Raw genomic sequence first — 19344 nt, 5'->3', positions numbered from 1 at the left:
ATGGAGAAGGAGAAAGTAGAAAATTAATACACGTGTAAAACAAATAATATTAAATTATATTCGTAAATATTAATCACATATTATAATATTTATTTTCGACATCAACAAAACTCATTATAATAGCATAAACTCTAAGATATATTATTTATTTATCTTTATTTTTACAATTATAACCAAATTAATTTATATAAATAAATTTTTGGTTGTAGTAATTATATACTTCACTGTCTTATTAAAATTGCCTAATTAATTTTTTTTATTGAATTTAAGATATATTAGTTAATTGTATAATTGTCTCTCATTTAATGTTATTATAAAATAAAGAATAAGTATTAAATTAATTGTTATATTTTTGAATTTTCAATAATAAAATAGTATAATTGGAACTTTAATAATTTTTTATTGTTATTTAAATTGAGGGGTAATATTTTTTGGACACAAAAATAGTACAGAAGACAATTTTTTTAAAACCGAAGGAGTATATATATATATATATATATATATATATATATATATATATATATATATATATATATATATATATATATATATATATATATATATATATATATATATATAACAACCTGTTACACATCGACTACATATTTAAAGTTCGAGTATCTTATAAGCTTAAAGTAGTGGCTAATTAATATCTCCTACCATGATATTTTAGTTGAAACTTGGAGATATCATATTAGTCCACTGCTTTAGCTTGTGAGGGGCGATTGTCTCCAGAGTTATGACGGACGCTCAGCTCGTGCATATATATATATATATATATATATATATATATATATATATATATATATATATATATATATATATATATATATATATATATATATATTTTGTCATGCGTTGGAATTTCGCAATTTATTTTAACTTGGCTAAATATATGTCAAACAATTATATACCAATAGGGAACACCACATGAATAATAGAATTTTTTTTTTTTCGTAAGATAAGTATTTGGAATCACCGACGAGGGAATAACCAATCAACCCCATCCTTTTCAACGCATATACGCGTTTTCAGGCAAAAAAGCGAACTGCGTTATAGGGGCCTGATCCTTAAACCATCCCGAGTGGCGGATGAAGCAAGCCGAAATCCTGGAATACGAGTCGGTAAAACTTTCCCGGTATCACTTCTTAAATCAGGTAAATAACCTGGAATGTTTTAAGAGAGGATAGTCGAAGTTGAGACCTCTCACCACATCCGACACACATTGTGTTTAGTGTACCACTAGGCCACAAGAGCGAGTACGAACATTGAGTTACTATTTAAAAAGTACAAACATATCTTGAAGTCAACTTAATGGTATTAAATCAGCATCGGGCGGAATCATACGTCTGTAATTGAGTTACTATTTTAAAAAAAAAAACTTTTTTATTACTATACTAACCCATGTCAAATTTTATTTTATTTTCAAACTAGAGTCCATAACACCAGTGAAATGTAATTCTAAACTAGCACTGATCACTTAAAGTAACGAATCAAACAATGCGATATGTATACATTATGATGCTGATTTACATGCTTTTTCTAATTAGTATTATCTAACATATTTATCGAAAAAACTCTCATTTTATGTGGGTTATTATCAATCTTTAATCTATAACAATTAAAAAAAAAAAGTATTTATTGTTGGACATATGATACTACAAAGTTTTCTATTATGAAAAAAGATTTAGGAGATATTTTTGTTTAGTATATTTAGTTATAAACAATTGAAATTGTGTTTTAGATATAAAGTGAAATCATTTTTCGCGGTAACATGCGAGCACCTTCACGCCCATTATATAGGAGTATATGATAGCGGCCTTGGATGTTTATATAACAAGTGACCTAGCTATAAGCATGGGGTTTAAGTAATAGAGATGAGACAAAGGTGTAAATCACGTATTAGAGTGTGCGATTATATGTGTTTCTATAAAAGTTAAACTAAATTGCAAGGTAATGTTGCTCTATACACTAATTATTAGTTATTAGTTAGTTTATTACAACAATGTAATTAGATAATGTCTCTCTTAGCGGGATTATCTATTAATAGGGATGACAAAAATACTCATATCATACCCAATGCGAAAATTTGAAACTCGATATTTTTGAATTAAGTTCAGGTCTGCGAGTCTAGGGCAAGACAGTTGAGGATGTCTTTGAAATTTTTTATGGGTATACGGATGGTTTGAACAAGGGCGGAGCTTTCGTAGGGAAGGAGGGGGCCCTCGCCCCTCCGAAAGTTTGAGTTGTAGTGACCCGGAAATTTCCGACCAAATTTAAACTTAATCTTTATATGATTTCGATACGATGAGCAAAGTATGTAATGTTGAGTCTCAAAATTTTGAACTGTTTTCTTACATTCATTAAACCCCGACTGCTCACGACGATTCACGAACCACTATTTGTAATTAAATACATATATATTTCAATATATGAATATATAATAATAATTTGAAATATAACTAGAAATATATATATTGTTGTTATTAAAGTTATTATTAGTAATATCATTATTAAGTATTATTTGTATTATTATTATTATCTTTATTTCAAATTATTGTTATTATTACATTTGTCATTATTTTTATTTTGATATTATTATTAATGTTATTATTATTATTATTATTATTATTATTATTATTATTATTATTATTATTATTAGTAAGTTAGATTATTATAAATAAAATTATAATTATTAATTATTAATATTATTATCATTTTTCTCAAAAATTATTATTTTGATATTGACCAATAAGAATATTATTATTATTATCATTACTAACTTTATTATTAATGATTATCAATATAGTTGATATTAATATTAGTGTTATAATTCAGTAGGCTTATAACTACCTTTAGTGGTTTGATTCTTGATGTTATAATTCAGTAGGCTTATAACTACCTTTAGTGATTTGATTCTTGATTAAGAATGCTAATAATGAAGTGTAAGAACAAAGATGATAATGGAGAGAAAGAAAGAAACACTTTGTAAGTGTGAGAAAATGGTGCAAGTTTAATGCTTGCATTCATGGCTATTTATAGCAAAAATATCACAAGTTTAGGTAATACAATAATATTACTTTTGTGTATCAATAATTGACTATCCATTTATATATATATATATATATATATTTATATATTATAACACTCCCCCTTGGATAGCAATTTTGTTTGTTGAAGATCAACTGTAAGTTACTGCCTCGTTAAAAACCTTGCTAAAGAAAACCCAGTGGGAAAAAAAATTTTAGCTAAGGGAAAAAGAGTGCAGCATGAAGTTGACTCCCCCTCAAGTAGACATCGCTTCAGTTGTTACATCTTTTGAACATGTCTCATACCAATGTTATGAACGTGTGTTCTGAAAATAGCAGTTGGAAGTGCTTTCGTGAAAAGATCAGCAGAGTTTTTGCTGGATTGAACATATCTCATTTCAATCTCGTTGTCCTTAATGAGATTTTGACTGTATGAGAAGAATCTAGGAGGTATGTGTTTGGTTCGGTCACTTTTGATATACCCTTCTTTCATCTGTGCTATGCAAGCTGCATTATCTTCATAGATAATTGTTGGACTTTTATCGCGTTCTAGTCCACAAGAATCAGTAATGATTTGTGTCATTGATCTCAACCAAAAACATTCCCGAGTAGCTTAATGTAATGCAATCACTTCGGCATGATTTGATGATGTAGCAACAAGTGTTTGTTTTTGAGAACGCCATGATATTGCAGTACCTCCATTTAGGAATACATATCCAGTTTTAGATTTAGCTTTATGTGGATCAGATAAATAACCTGCATCAGCATAACCAACCAAATCTTGTTTTGATTCGTTAGAATAAAATAATCATAAATCAGTAGTTCTTCGAAGGTATCGAAATATGTGTTTGATCCCATTCCAGTGCCTTTTGGTAGGAGCAGAGCTGAACCTTGCCAACAAATTAACTGCAAAAGAAATGTCAGGTCTTGTACAATTTGTAAGATACATAAGAGCTCCAATTGCACTAAGATATGGTACTTCTGGTCCAAGAATATCTTCATGATCTTCACATGGACGAAATGGATCAGTTTCAACATTGAGTGATCTAACAACCATAGGAGTACTTAATGGTTTTGCCTTGTCCATATTGAAACGTTTCAGAATCTTTTCAGTATATGTTGTTTGATGTACAAGTAAACCATTAGGCATATGCTCAATTTGTAAACCAAGGCAATACTTGATTTTTCCGAGATCTTTCATTTCAAATTCTTTCTTTAGAAGTTGAATGGCTTCATGGATCTCTTTATTTGTACCTATGATGTTAAGATCATCAACATAAATAGCTATGATCACATATCCGGATGTTGTTTTCTTAATGAAAACACAAGGACAAGTAAGGTTATTTGTATACCCTTTGCTTATCAAGTAATCACTTAATCGGTTATACCACATACGTCCTGATTGTTTTAACCCATATAAAGATCTTTGTAATTTAATTGAATACATTTCTTTGGATTTTGCATTTGATGCTTCTGGTACCTTAAATCCTTCAGGTATCTTCATATATATATCACTATCAAGTGATCCATATAGATAAGCAGTCACAACATCCATGAGATGCATTTCTAAATTTTTAGAAACTGCCAGGCTGATTAAGTATCTAAAAGTAATTGCATCCATAACAGGGGAATAAGTTTCTTCATAATCAATTCCCGGTCTTTGAGAAAAACCTTGAGCTACAAGTCTAGCTTTATACCTTGTAACTTCATTTTTCTCATTTCTTTTTCGGACAAAAATCCATCTGTATCCTACAGGTTTCACATCTTTAGAAGTGAGAATGATGGATCCGAAAACTTTTCTTTTATTGAGTGATTCTAATTCAGCTCGTATTGCTTCATTCCATTGAGCCCAATCATATCTATTTTGACATTCAACCATAGATGTTGGTTCTGGATCATCATCATTATTCATGATGTCATATGCAACATTAAATGAAAATTTCTCATCAAGATTTTTCATTTCATTTCGGTTCCATAATATTTTTGAATGTGCATAATTGATTGCAATTTCTGTATTGACATCATCAATCTCCTCTGCAGTAGGAGTACTGATTTGTGGTTCTTCTTGAACACTTTCTTTTACCTTATTATCAGCTGATTTTCTTTTTCGAGGATTTTTATCTTTGGAACCAGCTGGTCTCCCACGTTTCAGACGTGGCATAGATTCTTGAGTGACTACATTATCAGTTTTCCGATTTGAAATCTCAACTCGAGCTGGAGTATTAACTGCTGGTATATATGATTTAGTCACCCTTTTTGTATCTGTGAATGCATCAGGCAATTGATTTGCAAGTTCTTGTATATGCATTATCTTTTGAACTTCTATCTCGCATTCTTTTGTGCGAGGATCAAGATACTTTAATTGAGGTTCACACCATGAAACATCACTTTCTTTATTTTTTATTTCTCCCCCTAATCTAGGAAACAATGTTTCATTAAAATGACAATCAGCAAAACGTGCTGTAAAAACATCACCTGTCATAGGTTCAATATACCTTATAATTGAAGATGTTTCATATCCAACATATATTCCCAACCTCCTTTGAGGACCCATTTTTGTACGTTGTGGTGGCGCAATTGGAACATATACTGCACAACCAAATGTTCTAAGGTGGGAAATATTTGGCTCTTGACCAAAAGCAAGTTGTAAGGGGGAATATTTATGACTTGCACTTGGTCTGATGCGAATCAATGCAGCAGCATGTAAAATTGCATGACCCCATATAGATACATGGAGTTTTGTTCTCATTATCAATGGTCTAGCGATTAACTGTAAACGTTTAATCAGTGACTCGGCTAAACCATTTTGTGTATGCACATGAGCAACAGAATGTTCAACAACAATTCCTATAGACATGCAATAGTCATTAAATGCTTGAGATGTAAACTCACCAGCATTATCAAGTCTCACCTTTTTAATGATGTAATCAGGAAAATGTGCTCTCAATTTAATAATTTCGGTAAGAAATTTTGCAAATGCCACATTACGGCTTGATAACAGACAAACATGAGACCATCTACTAGATGCGTCTATTAGGACCATGAAATATCTAAATGGTCCACATGGTGGATGAATTGGTCCACAAATATCACCTTGAATTCTTTCAAGAAACATTGGTGATTCTTTCTCAACCTTAAGTGGTGAGGGTCTAGTTATCAATTTTCCAAGAGAGCAAGATATACATGGAACCAATGTATCATGAAGGATTTTTCTATCCTTCAGTGGATGTCCATGTGTACATTCAATAATTCTTTTCATCATTGTTGATCCTGGATGGCCCAATCTGTTATGCCATAAATTAAATACACCAGGATCAATATACTTTTCTTTAATCACCATATGTGCTTCTGGTACATTTATATGTGTATAATGTAATCCAGAATTAAGTCTTGGCAGTTTTTCAATCACGTGATTCTTGTTAGTGATACTTAAATATTTCTTATTTTCTGCCGTTACTGACTGATAATCATATCCATTAAGGTATATGTCAGAAAAACTCAATAAATTTCTGCTTGACTTAGGAGAGAATAAGGCATTATTAATTAAAAATGTTGTACCGTTTGGTAATATGAATTTTGCCTTTCCTATCCCTTCTATCAAGTTAGCAGCACCTGATATTGTATGTATAGTTCCTTCCGTTGGTTTCAAATCAATGAAATATTTTTCAGATTTAAGTATAGTGTGTGTAGTACCACTATCTGCTATACAGAGATCTCCACTACTTGATTGATGTTGTGTTCCAGCAGAATTCATATTAAACTTCATATATAAGAAACAAACAGTAAGTATATAAATGTTACACAAAATGTTTATTACACACAAATAGATAAAACTGAAACATTTGACATACGTAGAATTGAAACATCAAACATAGAACTGGAACATTTGATAAAACATATAGAACTGAAACATTTGAGAAAACATGATGACAAAGGTTAAATCGTTTTATTTATAAAAGAAACATATTAATTTAATTCAAGAAATCTTCATATAAATCAGATGGTTGCTCAGTGACTGTTGGATCAATATTATCCACAAAATTTACTTCCTTTTCTTTACCTTTCAGCGAATCCTGATACATCTTAACAAGATGTTTAGATGTTCGGCAAGTATTAGCCCAGTGGCCCATTCTACCACATCTGTAACAAGATTCTTCAGAATTTTTAGAAGAATTTTCTTCAACATCTTGTTTAGTGGGCTTGTTTTGTGGTTGATATTTATATTTTCGTGGATTATTATTTCTTTGACCACCACGGCCACGACCACGGCCACATCCACGCCCATTCCCATTACCATAAGGATGGTTTCTACCATAGTTATGGCTTTTGGCATGATGATGGCGATGGTTATTATAACCACGACTTTCCCGCGTCCTTGTCCCTGTTTATAATTATTTGCAGTATTTGCTTCAGGGATTGCAAGTGTACCAGTAGGACGGGATTGCTGATTTTTCATTAATAGCTCATCATTTTGCTCTGCAACCAAGAGATATGAATTAAGTTCAGGATATGTGTTGAACTTTAGCATTCTCAAATTTCTTTGCACTGTGATGTTGGCAGCATTCATTGTGGAGAAAGTTTTCTCCAACATGTCTGCATCACTTATTTCATGTCCACAGAATTTAAGTTGTGAGACTGTATTATACAAAGTTGAGCTATATTCATTTACTTTCTTAAAGTCTTGGAACCTTAATGTTCTCCATTGATCCATAGCAGCTGGAAGTAAAATTTCTCTTTGATTATTGAATCTGCTTTTGAGACCTTCCCATAAAACATGGGGATCTTCTACAGTCACATAATTATTTTGTAAGCATTCATCAATATGTTGATGAATAAAGCAACATGCCGTTGCTTGTTCTTTTTTAGAACAAGTGTTGTTTTCATTTATGATTTCAAGAATGCCCATTGATTTAAGATGCATTTTTACTTTTATAACCCATGGCATGTAGTTGTTTCCCGTTGATTCTAAAGGAGTAAATTTAAGCTTTTCCAGATTCGACATTTTCTATTATCAAAAATTAAAACAAACAACATGATAAATTAGAGTCAATTTATATTCATAAGTATATAAACATTAAACATAAATTTAATATAACATAAATGATAAGTAGACGACAGTGTCGACCATATGTAAGCAATCATAAATAAATGTTATATAACATAAATGATAATTAGGTGACAGTGTCGAACATATAAATGTTAGATAATAGAAATATAAATGTTAGTAACATAAATGATAATTAGGCGACAGTGTCGACCATATATTATTCAGGTGGTATAACCGATCATATATCATTTAGGTGGCAGAGCCAACCATAATTAGTATTAAGATTATCGTGCTGATAACGTGTTATAATTCAGTAGGCTTATAACTACCTTTAGTGGTTTGATTCTTGATGTTATAATTCAGTAGGCTTATAACTACCTTTAGTGATTTGATTCTTGATTAAGAATACTAATAATGAAGTGTAAGAACAAAGATGATAATGGAGAGAAAGAAAGAAACACTTTGTAAGTGTGAGAAAATGGTGCAAGTTTAGGTAATACAATAATATTACTTTTGTGTATCAATAATTGACTATCCATTTATATATATATTTATATATTATAACAATTAGTATTATTATATTATTTTTTTATTATTATTTTTAATATAAATATATTTAATAATAACTAATATTTATAAAAACCAATTACGTATCCAAATTTGTTTCAAGTCACAATCGAGCTGTTTATGAAGTTTGTTTATGTCTCTAAAAATGATTAACAATCGAATCCATCGTACAACCTAATGCAGAATCAAATCTGACTTTATTTTTTTTATTTTAATTTCGTACTTATCGAATAATTTTCATAAAATCAATTAAACTATAAAACAAACTTTGATTTGGTCACAACAGCTGTATTATTATCTTTTAGCCTTTACATAATACTCTGTGATTACAATTCATTTGATATGTACTCCGTATTAAAAAGAACCACAACCCACCACTCTTCATATTCTTCCTTCTCCTTCCCTTTGGATTCGGCAGCCACCTTCCATCATAAAATCACCACCCAACGACTTACATAGCTGCCATCTACAGCCTTCGTTTTACTCTTAATCTACTATTCGCTCACTATTTCAGATTATTACCTTAAAAGACCATCATGTTAAACCACCATCATAAACTCATGACCACCATCAATTTCAGATGTGTACGCACATAGATATTTAACCAGCTCAATCATACCACCACCTTCAAATCACCTTTACTTTATTTAAACAAAACTCACTACCCTATATTGTTACCGATGACACACAATGAAAGAAACTACTAAAGCTAATAATCGATTACTATTGGTGTTCAAAGAAACTCACCGGTTAACAATTCCTGTCGAAATCTTCCCCATGAACTAACCTGCTATTCCTCCTGTCGCTACCAATCGTTGTATGCAATTTCTGCTTTCTGTTTTAAACACCACGAGCCACCATCATAACCGGTTGCAGCAACTATACTCGTACTCGCTATTGTTCTATTAAAATAAAATGAATGATAAAGATATAGTGAACTTGCAATATGAGGGAGAAACATGATGGCACAAGATAAGTTATATATAATTATGAATACGTGATATTTTTTTTATTTTACTCCATATATTCTAGTTCCATCCAATCCAAAGGATAAGTTGTTGAATGAGGTGGCCGACACCTTTTTCTTTTTTTATCAACCCACTTGTTATAAAAAAAATAGGAATGATTTGTTACAAGATGTTGCTGGCCACCGAATTTTTGCTGTTAGGGCTGCTGTATTTTTTTTTCCTCGAACAGTTGAAGAAGAAAAACAGGCCACAAAAATTAGTTGAACTACAATGTTCTTGGGCTAAAGGATTGGGCTTCTAATTAGTTAAGATTGGGCCGAGTATTAATTGTGTTGTTGGGCCGATAAAAGGATTAGAGATTGGAAACTGATACGTAAGAGGAGGATTATGACTTGATAATAACATTTAGAAGATAATGAATAATGTGATGATGCTCAATGAAACGTAAGATAAGGATGATGATGAAGATAATTGGGTTCTGTTAATGAAGGAAAAAAAAAACATGTGAAAACAGAAAAACTCGAAGTTAACTAAAATTAATATGGGGTTATCTCAGAAAAGCAGAGTTGGCGGGATGGTTTGAGGTTGTTATGGGTGGACAAGTGGTCACAGGTTCAATCCTTGTCTCTGGCATTTTTTTTTTTTAAAAAATAAGAAGGAGGAACAGTTATAAGATAGGATAAATAATTTAAGGTATAATCTAAATCAGAAAATCATGGACAGAATAATGGTTTGATGCTATCAAGTTAGCGGGGGGTCGCGAGTTCGAGCCCGGGCACGAGCATTTATTTTTTAGAAAAGCTTTAAAGGTAGTTTTCAATATTATTATTATTATTACTACTATTATTATTATTATTGTTATTATTATTATAAATATTATTACTTTCAACATTAATATTATCATTATCATTATAGATTATTACTAAAGTAACAAATTGTATTATTATTTTCATTACAATAAGTATTATTTATAATTATTACAAATATCATAAAACTAATCAAATCTACTATTTTAACATAAAAAATAACATATAGATCTATATAACATTTGGAACTAACAAATACATTATAATAAATAATATATTATATAATTAATATATATAAAACGGTATGATTATTATTACATGTAACTATACGTGTTAATATATATATACTTGATATAGGTTCGTGAATCCGAGGCCAACCCTGCATTGTTCAATATAGTCATATGTATTTTTACTACAAAATACATTAGGTGAGTTCATTTGCTCCCTTTTTACTTATTACATTTTTGGGCTGAGAATACATGCAAAAGTTTTATTAACTGTATTACAATATTTATATGCGTGAGTTTCATTTGTCTTTTTACCCTTTATATTTTTGGGCTGAGAATACATGCGCAATTTTTATAAATGTTTTACGAAATAGACACAAGTAATCGAAACTACATTATATGATTGAATTATCGAAATCGAATATGCCCCTTTTTATTAAGTCTGGTAATCTAAGAATTAGGGAACAGACACCCTAATTGACGCGAATCCTAAAGATAGATCTATCGGGCCCAACAAGCCCCATCCAAAGTACCGGATGCTTTAGTACTTCGAAATTTATATCATGTCCGAAGGAGGATCCCGGAATGATGGGGATATTCTTATATGCATATTGTGAATGTCGGTTACCAGGTGTTCAATCCATATGAATGATATTTTTGTCTCTATGTTTGGGACGTATATTTATGAGAAATGAAAATGAAAATCTTGTGGTCTATTAAAATGATGGAAATGATTATTTATGTTAAACTAATGAACTCACCAACCTTTTGGTTGACACTTTAAAGCATGTTTATTCTCAGGTATGAAAGAAGTCTTCCGCTGTGAAATTGCTCATTTTAAAGATATTACTTGGAGTCATTCATGACATATTTCAAAAGACGTTGCATTCGAGTCGTTGAGTTCATCAAGATTATTATTAAGTCAATTATAGTTAGATATATTATAAAATGGTATGCATGCCGTCAACTTTCTATGTAATGAAAGATTGTCTTTTCAAAAATGAATGCAATGTTTGTAAAATGTATCATATAGAGGTCAAGTACCTCGCGATGTAATCAACTATTGTGAATCGTTTGTAATCGATGTGGACTTCATCCGGATGGATTAGGACAGGTCACTTCAGTTGGTATCAGAGCGGTGGTCTTAGCGAACCTGGTCTGCAATAGTGTGTCTAACTGATAAGTCGTTAGGATGCATTAGTGAGTCTGGACTTCGACCGTGTCTGCATGTCAAAAGTTTTGCTTATCATTCGTGTCGAAAATCATCTACTTATTATCCTTAGGAAATTACTTGCTTATCATTCTTTATCTAGACATATCTTACTGCAATGATTGCATGAATAGTGTATAGACAAAATCCATATCTTAGCGTATCTGTCACTGTAAACTTTATCTGACACGTTTCCTTAATTTTCTCCGTAATTCATGGGATCTTTAGAAGTATGTATAGATATTCTATATATAATTAGAATATCATTCGATATTCGAAAATCATTTCATATCAGAACCCTTTAACTGATCGTGAGAGATGGATCCTACACCTAGCTTGGATTCCATTAGTTCCGGAAGCGATTTCGAGTTGTATATTGAAGCAGACTCCGAAGTCAATGAACCAGAAGTGCCTCAACTATTTAGTTATTTTTCTTTCTGGAGGAGATGGGGGTGGGTCCGAGACTTACTCACTCAATGGAGAAATGAAGAAGGCGAGCCCTACCGCGAACCAAAACTTACCTCCTAACATCGAAGAAAATGATGTACTCACCGGTGAACCTATGCGCAACACTGTATTCACCCTCCTTGCTAAAGTTTTTCACCTCGAAGGTTGCATTACTGCAATCTCAGAAAATATTCAACCTCTACATCCGAATACCAATAGAAGGGGAATATTAGAAGAAGTTAGGGAACTTCGAATTGATAATCAAGATCTATCGAATCAGATAAGTGGATGGATAGAAATGATAGAGGGTAGTATAGAAAACCTGACAAGAATGGTGCATGATCTACAAGCTATACTTACTACACCAACATCATCACCAACCTCAGCACCAACAACACTTGTAGCACCGACAACAACAGTACCACCATCAGCAGCACCAGCAGCATAACCAGTACTAACCACAACAATATCATCACACGTCTCAACCTCGCAGTCTATACATCTATCATAATCATCGTTCTACGAATCGTTCTACATAAACTATCTTCATCCTTCATGGCGATTATATAATATCTAATGTTTTAGAGATTATGTACTCTAGTTCTAGCCGTAAATCTGATGAGTTTAATATCACATTGACTCATTAAATCCATGATTACGTCTGAAGAAAATATATATGTATATATGTTTTCATAAAGATGGTAATTAAAAGTTTTATTGTATAAACTGTTAATGGTGAAAATATTTTAACGGGTAGGTAATACCCGAGGAATATTTAGATTTCACATTAATAAGTTACATTGTACGTTCTTCGAATCTGATTCAACAGTCTTTTACTATCCTACTTACATCCATCGATATACAAATCCGTTCACCACAGAATAACCATATTCATCCAATTTCATATTGAGATTTTGATTTATCAGAATCCATCAAGTGGTATAATGAAGAAAACATTTGACAAAATAAAATTTGTTAGAAACAAACAAATTAACTATGAGAAATTTTGTTAAGAATCCACGCTAACTGTTCCTAGCTAATTGTTCCCAGCTAACTGATTACACTTTATTTATCGCAATTTAATTATCGCAATTTACATTCTCGCAATTTTATTTATTGTCATTTAATTTTCTGTTATTTACTTTACGCACTTTATTTATCATCATTTAATTTCTGTTATTTATTTTACGCACTTTAAATATCGGGACATGTATACAATGTTTTGACATATCATATCGACCCATCTATATATATTATTTGGAATAACCATAGACACTCTATATGAAGTAATGATCGAGTTCTCTATACAGGGTTGAGGTTGATTCTATAATAATATATACAAGTTTGAGTTGTGATCGAGTCTGAGACATGTACATGGGTCACGATATGTATTAATTAATTCGAATACTATATAGTAACTTATATATGAATTATTATTTGTACACTGCTAACTGTGGACTATCAACATTGGACAATTAAAATGAATTAAAATATTAATTATAACATATGAAACTAAATAATTCTTCAAGTTTGCCACTTGATTTCATCTTAAACCTCATTTGTATCTTGACAATTCTAATCTGCGTTCAAACCTTTCATGATTCTTAAAAACACCTCAATTGAAAGGATGAACCAACCGCACTTCATCTATGGAAGAAAAGATTGACGCATATAGTTATGCACCTGAAAACTCCCGGACCCTAAGTAAAAGTTTAACACGTGTCTGTGTTAGCTCCTTTGGCATTGTTATTACCGAAAATAACATTGCAACTCTTTTTCAAATTAGCCAATTTTATCACAGCTTCAATAAATCAACTTCAACTTCCATTCAAATTAACCTTATTATAACCTCGATATATAAGTTTGTCTGTCGTCATCGTTACCGGAGAACCATTTATATTTCACCACATCAGTAGTAAAATTACCAGCAACTTCAATGAATTTGGACTTTCCGAAAAATCATTATATTCATTGAAACCTCATCTTGTATTCATCTATACCCTGTAACAATAATTGCCATACCAATTACCGGAAATCAGCAATCAGTATTTCGAATCTCGTAGCATTCCTACATCAATAGTTATATGTATACATATAACAATTATCTCCTAGAATTACGATCTTCAATTCTAAAATTTTGAAAAGGCACCCAGTTTACGAATCGATACTCTGAATGTTGAAAAAGCTGTATGAAGCAGCAGAAACTGTAGGCAACCGTAAATGACCTTAGTCGTCGGAAGTTTGATGATAAAGAATAATATGTTGGAAAAGCTCAGAAACGTTGGAACTGGAAAACGGATAGAGTTAACCATGAAGGAGACCAAGGACAAATACAAGGACCATACCCTATATTCAAAGAATTCAGATAATTCTGGATCCGTTGAAATCTTTAGAGAATATCTTGCTCCGAAGTCATGTTAAAATCTTGCGGAAAATCTTTCTCCATCAACCATCGAACTTAGAAATTCCAAAATATCATCATCAATATCTTCGATATTTCTGAGGATATTTCCATAAATATTCTCGTCCGAAATTATATACCTCTTCGTGCTTCCTGTGTATCATTATATTGGAAACATTCAATAGAAAATTTAGTACCGAAAAGCAAATTATGCGAAACTATGAAGAAAGCCGTGGACAAATCACAAAGAATAAGTTTGACTTCAAAGAATCCAAATGATTCAATGTCTGCTAAAGTCTTTAGTGAATATCTTGCTCCTTACTCTAAACCCTTGCAGACAATAGTTTCTATCATCCTCTGATCTTAGATATTCCGAGATATTATCGTATCTTTCATTATAAATATCCTCCATATTTATGGAGATATTTTTATAACTATTCTTATCTGAAATCATTAATCTCTTCGTGCTATCAGTATTACATCATATAAAAACTGTTAGTTTCTATATTCTATAAACTTTCGAGCTTAAAATATGAATGTTATTGAAGTAATGTTGGGAACTGATGCATGAGTTAGTATAATATAATGACACTTTATCAACGTGATTATATTAAAGTAAGTCATGATGAGTTTCTAATGGAATGTGATGATTCACAGTACCATCATTATGTGCCATGTTACACGATTCTTTCATTCTACTTAACCTCTAAACATATCAAGAAAATATTTTCTTGATGGTTCTGTCTTTTCTGTAACTTCTGGTAATTTAACAAATTAAATCGTGCTATTTCCTTTCCTTTCCGCTTAGAACATTAAGTTATGTTCATTCGAAATTTTATACGTACGAATTCGAGACGTCTTAATCGCTTTACTTCAGGTCGGGGAGAAAACAAAAATATGGAGCCTCGAAATACAAATTGGAGTATAAATCGCAGCAAACAAGAAAGATCATAAACCGTGTATGTCTATGCAAATAGCAAGATAAAGACACGGGAGGATCAGGAATACAATAATCCCTAGAGCGTAATAGAAGTAAACAGATTCTTTTGGTGGCAAATGAAAAAGAAGAATTATTGTTGCAATGACCAGAATAATATTCAGAATTAGAACTGGATTGAACATTTTCACAATCCTTAGAAGAATAGATTGAGGAAGAAAGTATATGAGTGATGAAAATAAAAGGAACGAAAGAGGTTGATTTATAGCGAAGTGATCGAGGCAGATGACCGCATTAAATTAAAGAGAATCCTAATTTTATTATTTACCGAAGAATCAAATCATATAGATTACAAAGATTTTCTTTAAATCCCTTGAATTCCGGAATTCAACCCTGACTACGTCACCAGTTAAGACAAACCAACATTTACTCATTTCAATCTTTTATGATAGCTTCCCTCGTACTCTTCGAGTAATCGAATTGTTTTATCTATATTAATCAATAATGATAAAACTCTATTCATCAACTCATATACGTCATGAAAACATTTTTTATTATTAGCCATGACGACCTTACTCAAATTTCGGGACGAAATTTCTTTAACGGGTAGGTACTGACCCGGAAATTTCCGATCAAATTTAAAATTAATCTTTATATGATTTCGATACGATGAGCAAAGTATGTAATGTTGAGTCTCAAAATTTTGAACTGTTTTCTTACATTTATTAAACCCCGACTGCTCACGACGATTCACGAACCACTATTTGTAATTAAATACATATATATTTGAATATATGAATATATAATAATAATTTGAAATATAACTAGAAATATATATATTGTTGTTATTAAAGTTATTAATAGTAATATCATTATTAAGTATTATTTGTATTATTATTATTATCTTTATTTCAAATTATTGTTATTATTACGTTTGTCATTATTTTTATTTTGATATTATTATTAATGTTATTATTATTATTATTATTATTATTAGTAAGTTAGATTATTATAAATAAAATTATAATTATTAATTATTAATATTATTATCATTTTTCTCAAAAATTATTATTTTGATATTGACCAATAAGAATATTATTATTATTATCATTACTAACTTTATTATTAATGATTATCAATATAGTTGATATTAATATTAGTATTATTATATTATTATTTTTTATTATTATTATTAATATAAATATATTTAATAATAACTAATATTTATAAAAACCAATTACGTATCCAAATTTGTTTCAAGTCACAATCGAGCTGTTTATGAAGTTTGTTTATGTCTCTAAAAATGATTAACAATCGAATCCATCGTACAACCTAATGCAGAATCAAATCTGACTTTATTTTTTTTATTTTAATTTCGTACTGATCGAATAATTTTCATAAAATCAATTAAACTACAAAACAAACTTTGATTAGGTCACAACAGCTGTATTATTATCTTTTAGCCTTTACATAATACTCTGTGATTACAATTCATTTGATATGTACTCTGTATTAAAAAGAACCACAACCCACCGCTCTTCATATTCTTCCTTCTCCTTCCCTTTGGATTCGGCAGCCACCTTCCATCATAAAATCACCACCCAACGACTTACATAGCTGCCATCTACAGCCTTCGTTTTACTCTTAATCTACTATTCGCTCACTGTTTCAGATTATCACCTTAAAAGACCATCAGGTTAAACTACCATCATAAACTCATGACCACCATCAATTTCAGATGTGTACGCACATAGATATTTAACCAGCTCAATCATACCTCCACCTTCAAATCACCTTCACTTTATTCAAACAAAACTCACTACCCTATACTGTTACCGATGACATACAATGAAAGAAACTACTAAAGCTAATAATCGATTACTATTGGTGTTCAAAGAAACTCACCGGTTAACAATTCCTGTCGAAATCTTCCCCATGAACTAACCTGCTGTTCCTCCTGTCGCTACCAATCGCTGTATGCAATTTCTGCTTTCTGTTTTAAACACCACGAGCCACCATCATAACCGGTTGCAGCAACTATACTCGTACTCGCTATTGTTCTATTAAAATAAAATGAATGATAAAGATATAGTGAACTTGCAATATGAGGGAGAAACATGATGGCACAAGATAAGTTATATATAATTATGAATACGTGATATTTTTTTTATTTTACTCCATATATTCTAGTTCCATCCAATCCAAAGGATAAGTTGTTGAATGAGGTGGCCGACACCTTTTTCTTTTTTTATCAACCCACTTGTTATAAAAAAATAGGAATGATTTGTTACAAGATGTTGCTGGCCACCGAATTTTTGCTGTTAGGGCTGCTGTATTTTTTTTTCTCGAACAGTTGAAGAAGAAAAACAGGCCACAAAAATTAGTTGAACTACAATGTTCTTGGGCTAAAGGATTGGGCTTCTAATTATTTAAGATTGGGCCGAGTATTAATTGTGTTGTTGGGCCGATAAAAGGATTAGAGATTGGAAACTGATACGTAAGAGGAGGATTATGACATGATAATAACATTTAGAAGATAATGAATAATGTGATGATGCTCAATGAAACGTAAGATAAGGATGATGATGAAGATAATTGGGTTCTGTTAATGAAGGAGAAAAAAAACATGTGAAAACAGAAAAACTCGAAGTTAACTAAAATTAATATGGGGTTATCTCAGAAAAGCAGAGTTGGCGGGATGGTTTGAGGTTGTTATGGGTGGACAAGTGGTCACAGGTTCAATCCTTGTCTCTGGCATTTTTTTTTTAGAAAATAAGAAGGAGGAACAGTTATAAGATAGGATAAATAATTTAAGGTATAATCTAAATCAGAAAATCATGGACAGAATAATGGTTTGATGCTCTCAAGTTAGCGGGGGGTCGCGGGTTCGAGCCCGGGCATGAGCATTTATTTTTTTGAAAAGCTTTAAAGGTAGTTTTCAATATTATTATTATTATTATTATTATTACTATTATTATTATTATTATTATTATTATTATTATTATTATTATCATAAATATTATTACTTTCAACATTAATATTATCATTATCATTATAGATTATTACTAAAGTAACAAATAGTATTATTATTTTCATTACAATAAGTATTATTTATAATTATTACAAATATCATAAAACTAATCAAATCTACTATTTTAACATAAAAATAACATATAGATCTATATAACATTTGGAACTAACAAATACATTATAATAAATAATACATTATATAATTAATATATATAAAACGGTATGATTATTATTACATGTAACTATACGTGTTAATATATATACTTGATATAGGTTCGTTAAAATTCGAGACCAACCCTGCATTGTTCAATATAGTCATATGTATTTTTACTACAAAATACATTAGGTGAGTTCATTTGCTCCCTTTTTACTCATTACATTTTTGGGCTGAGAATACATGCAAATGTTTTATTAACTGTTTTACAATATTTATATGCGTGAGTTTCATTTGCCTTTTTACCCTTTATATTTTTGGACTGAGAATAAATGCGCAATTTTTATAAATGTTTTACGAAATAGACACAAGTAATCGAAACTACATTATATGATTGAATTATCGAAATCGAATATGCCCCTTTTTATTAAGTCTGGTAATCTAAGAATTAGGGAACAGACACCCTAATTGACGCGAATCCTAAAGATAGATCTATCGGGCCCAACAAGCCCCATCCAAAG

Source organism: Rutidosis leptorrhynchoides, chromosome 3 (genome assembly GCF_046630445.1).
Source record: "Rutidosis leptorrhynchoides isolate AG116_Rl617_1_P2 chromosome 3, CSIRO_AGI_Rlap_v1, whole genome shotgun sequence".
Lineage (NCBI taxonomy): Eukaryota > Viridiplantae > Streptophyta > Magnoliopsida > Asterales > Asteraceae > Rutidosis > Rutidosis leptorrhynchoides.
This window is presented reverse-complemented; position numbering follows the sequence as displayed.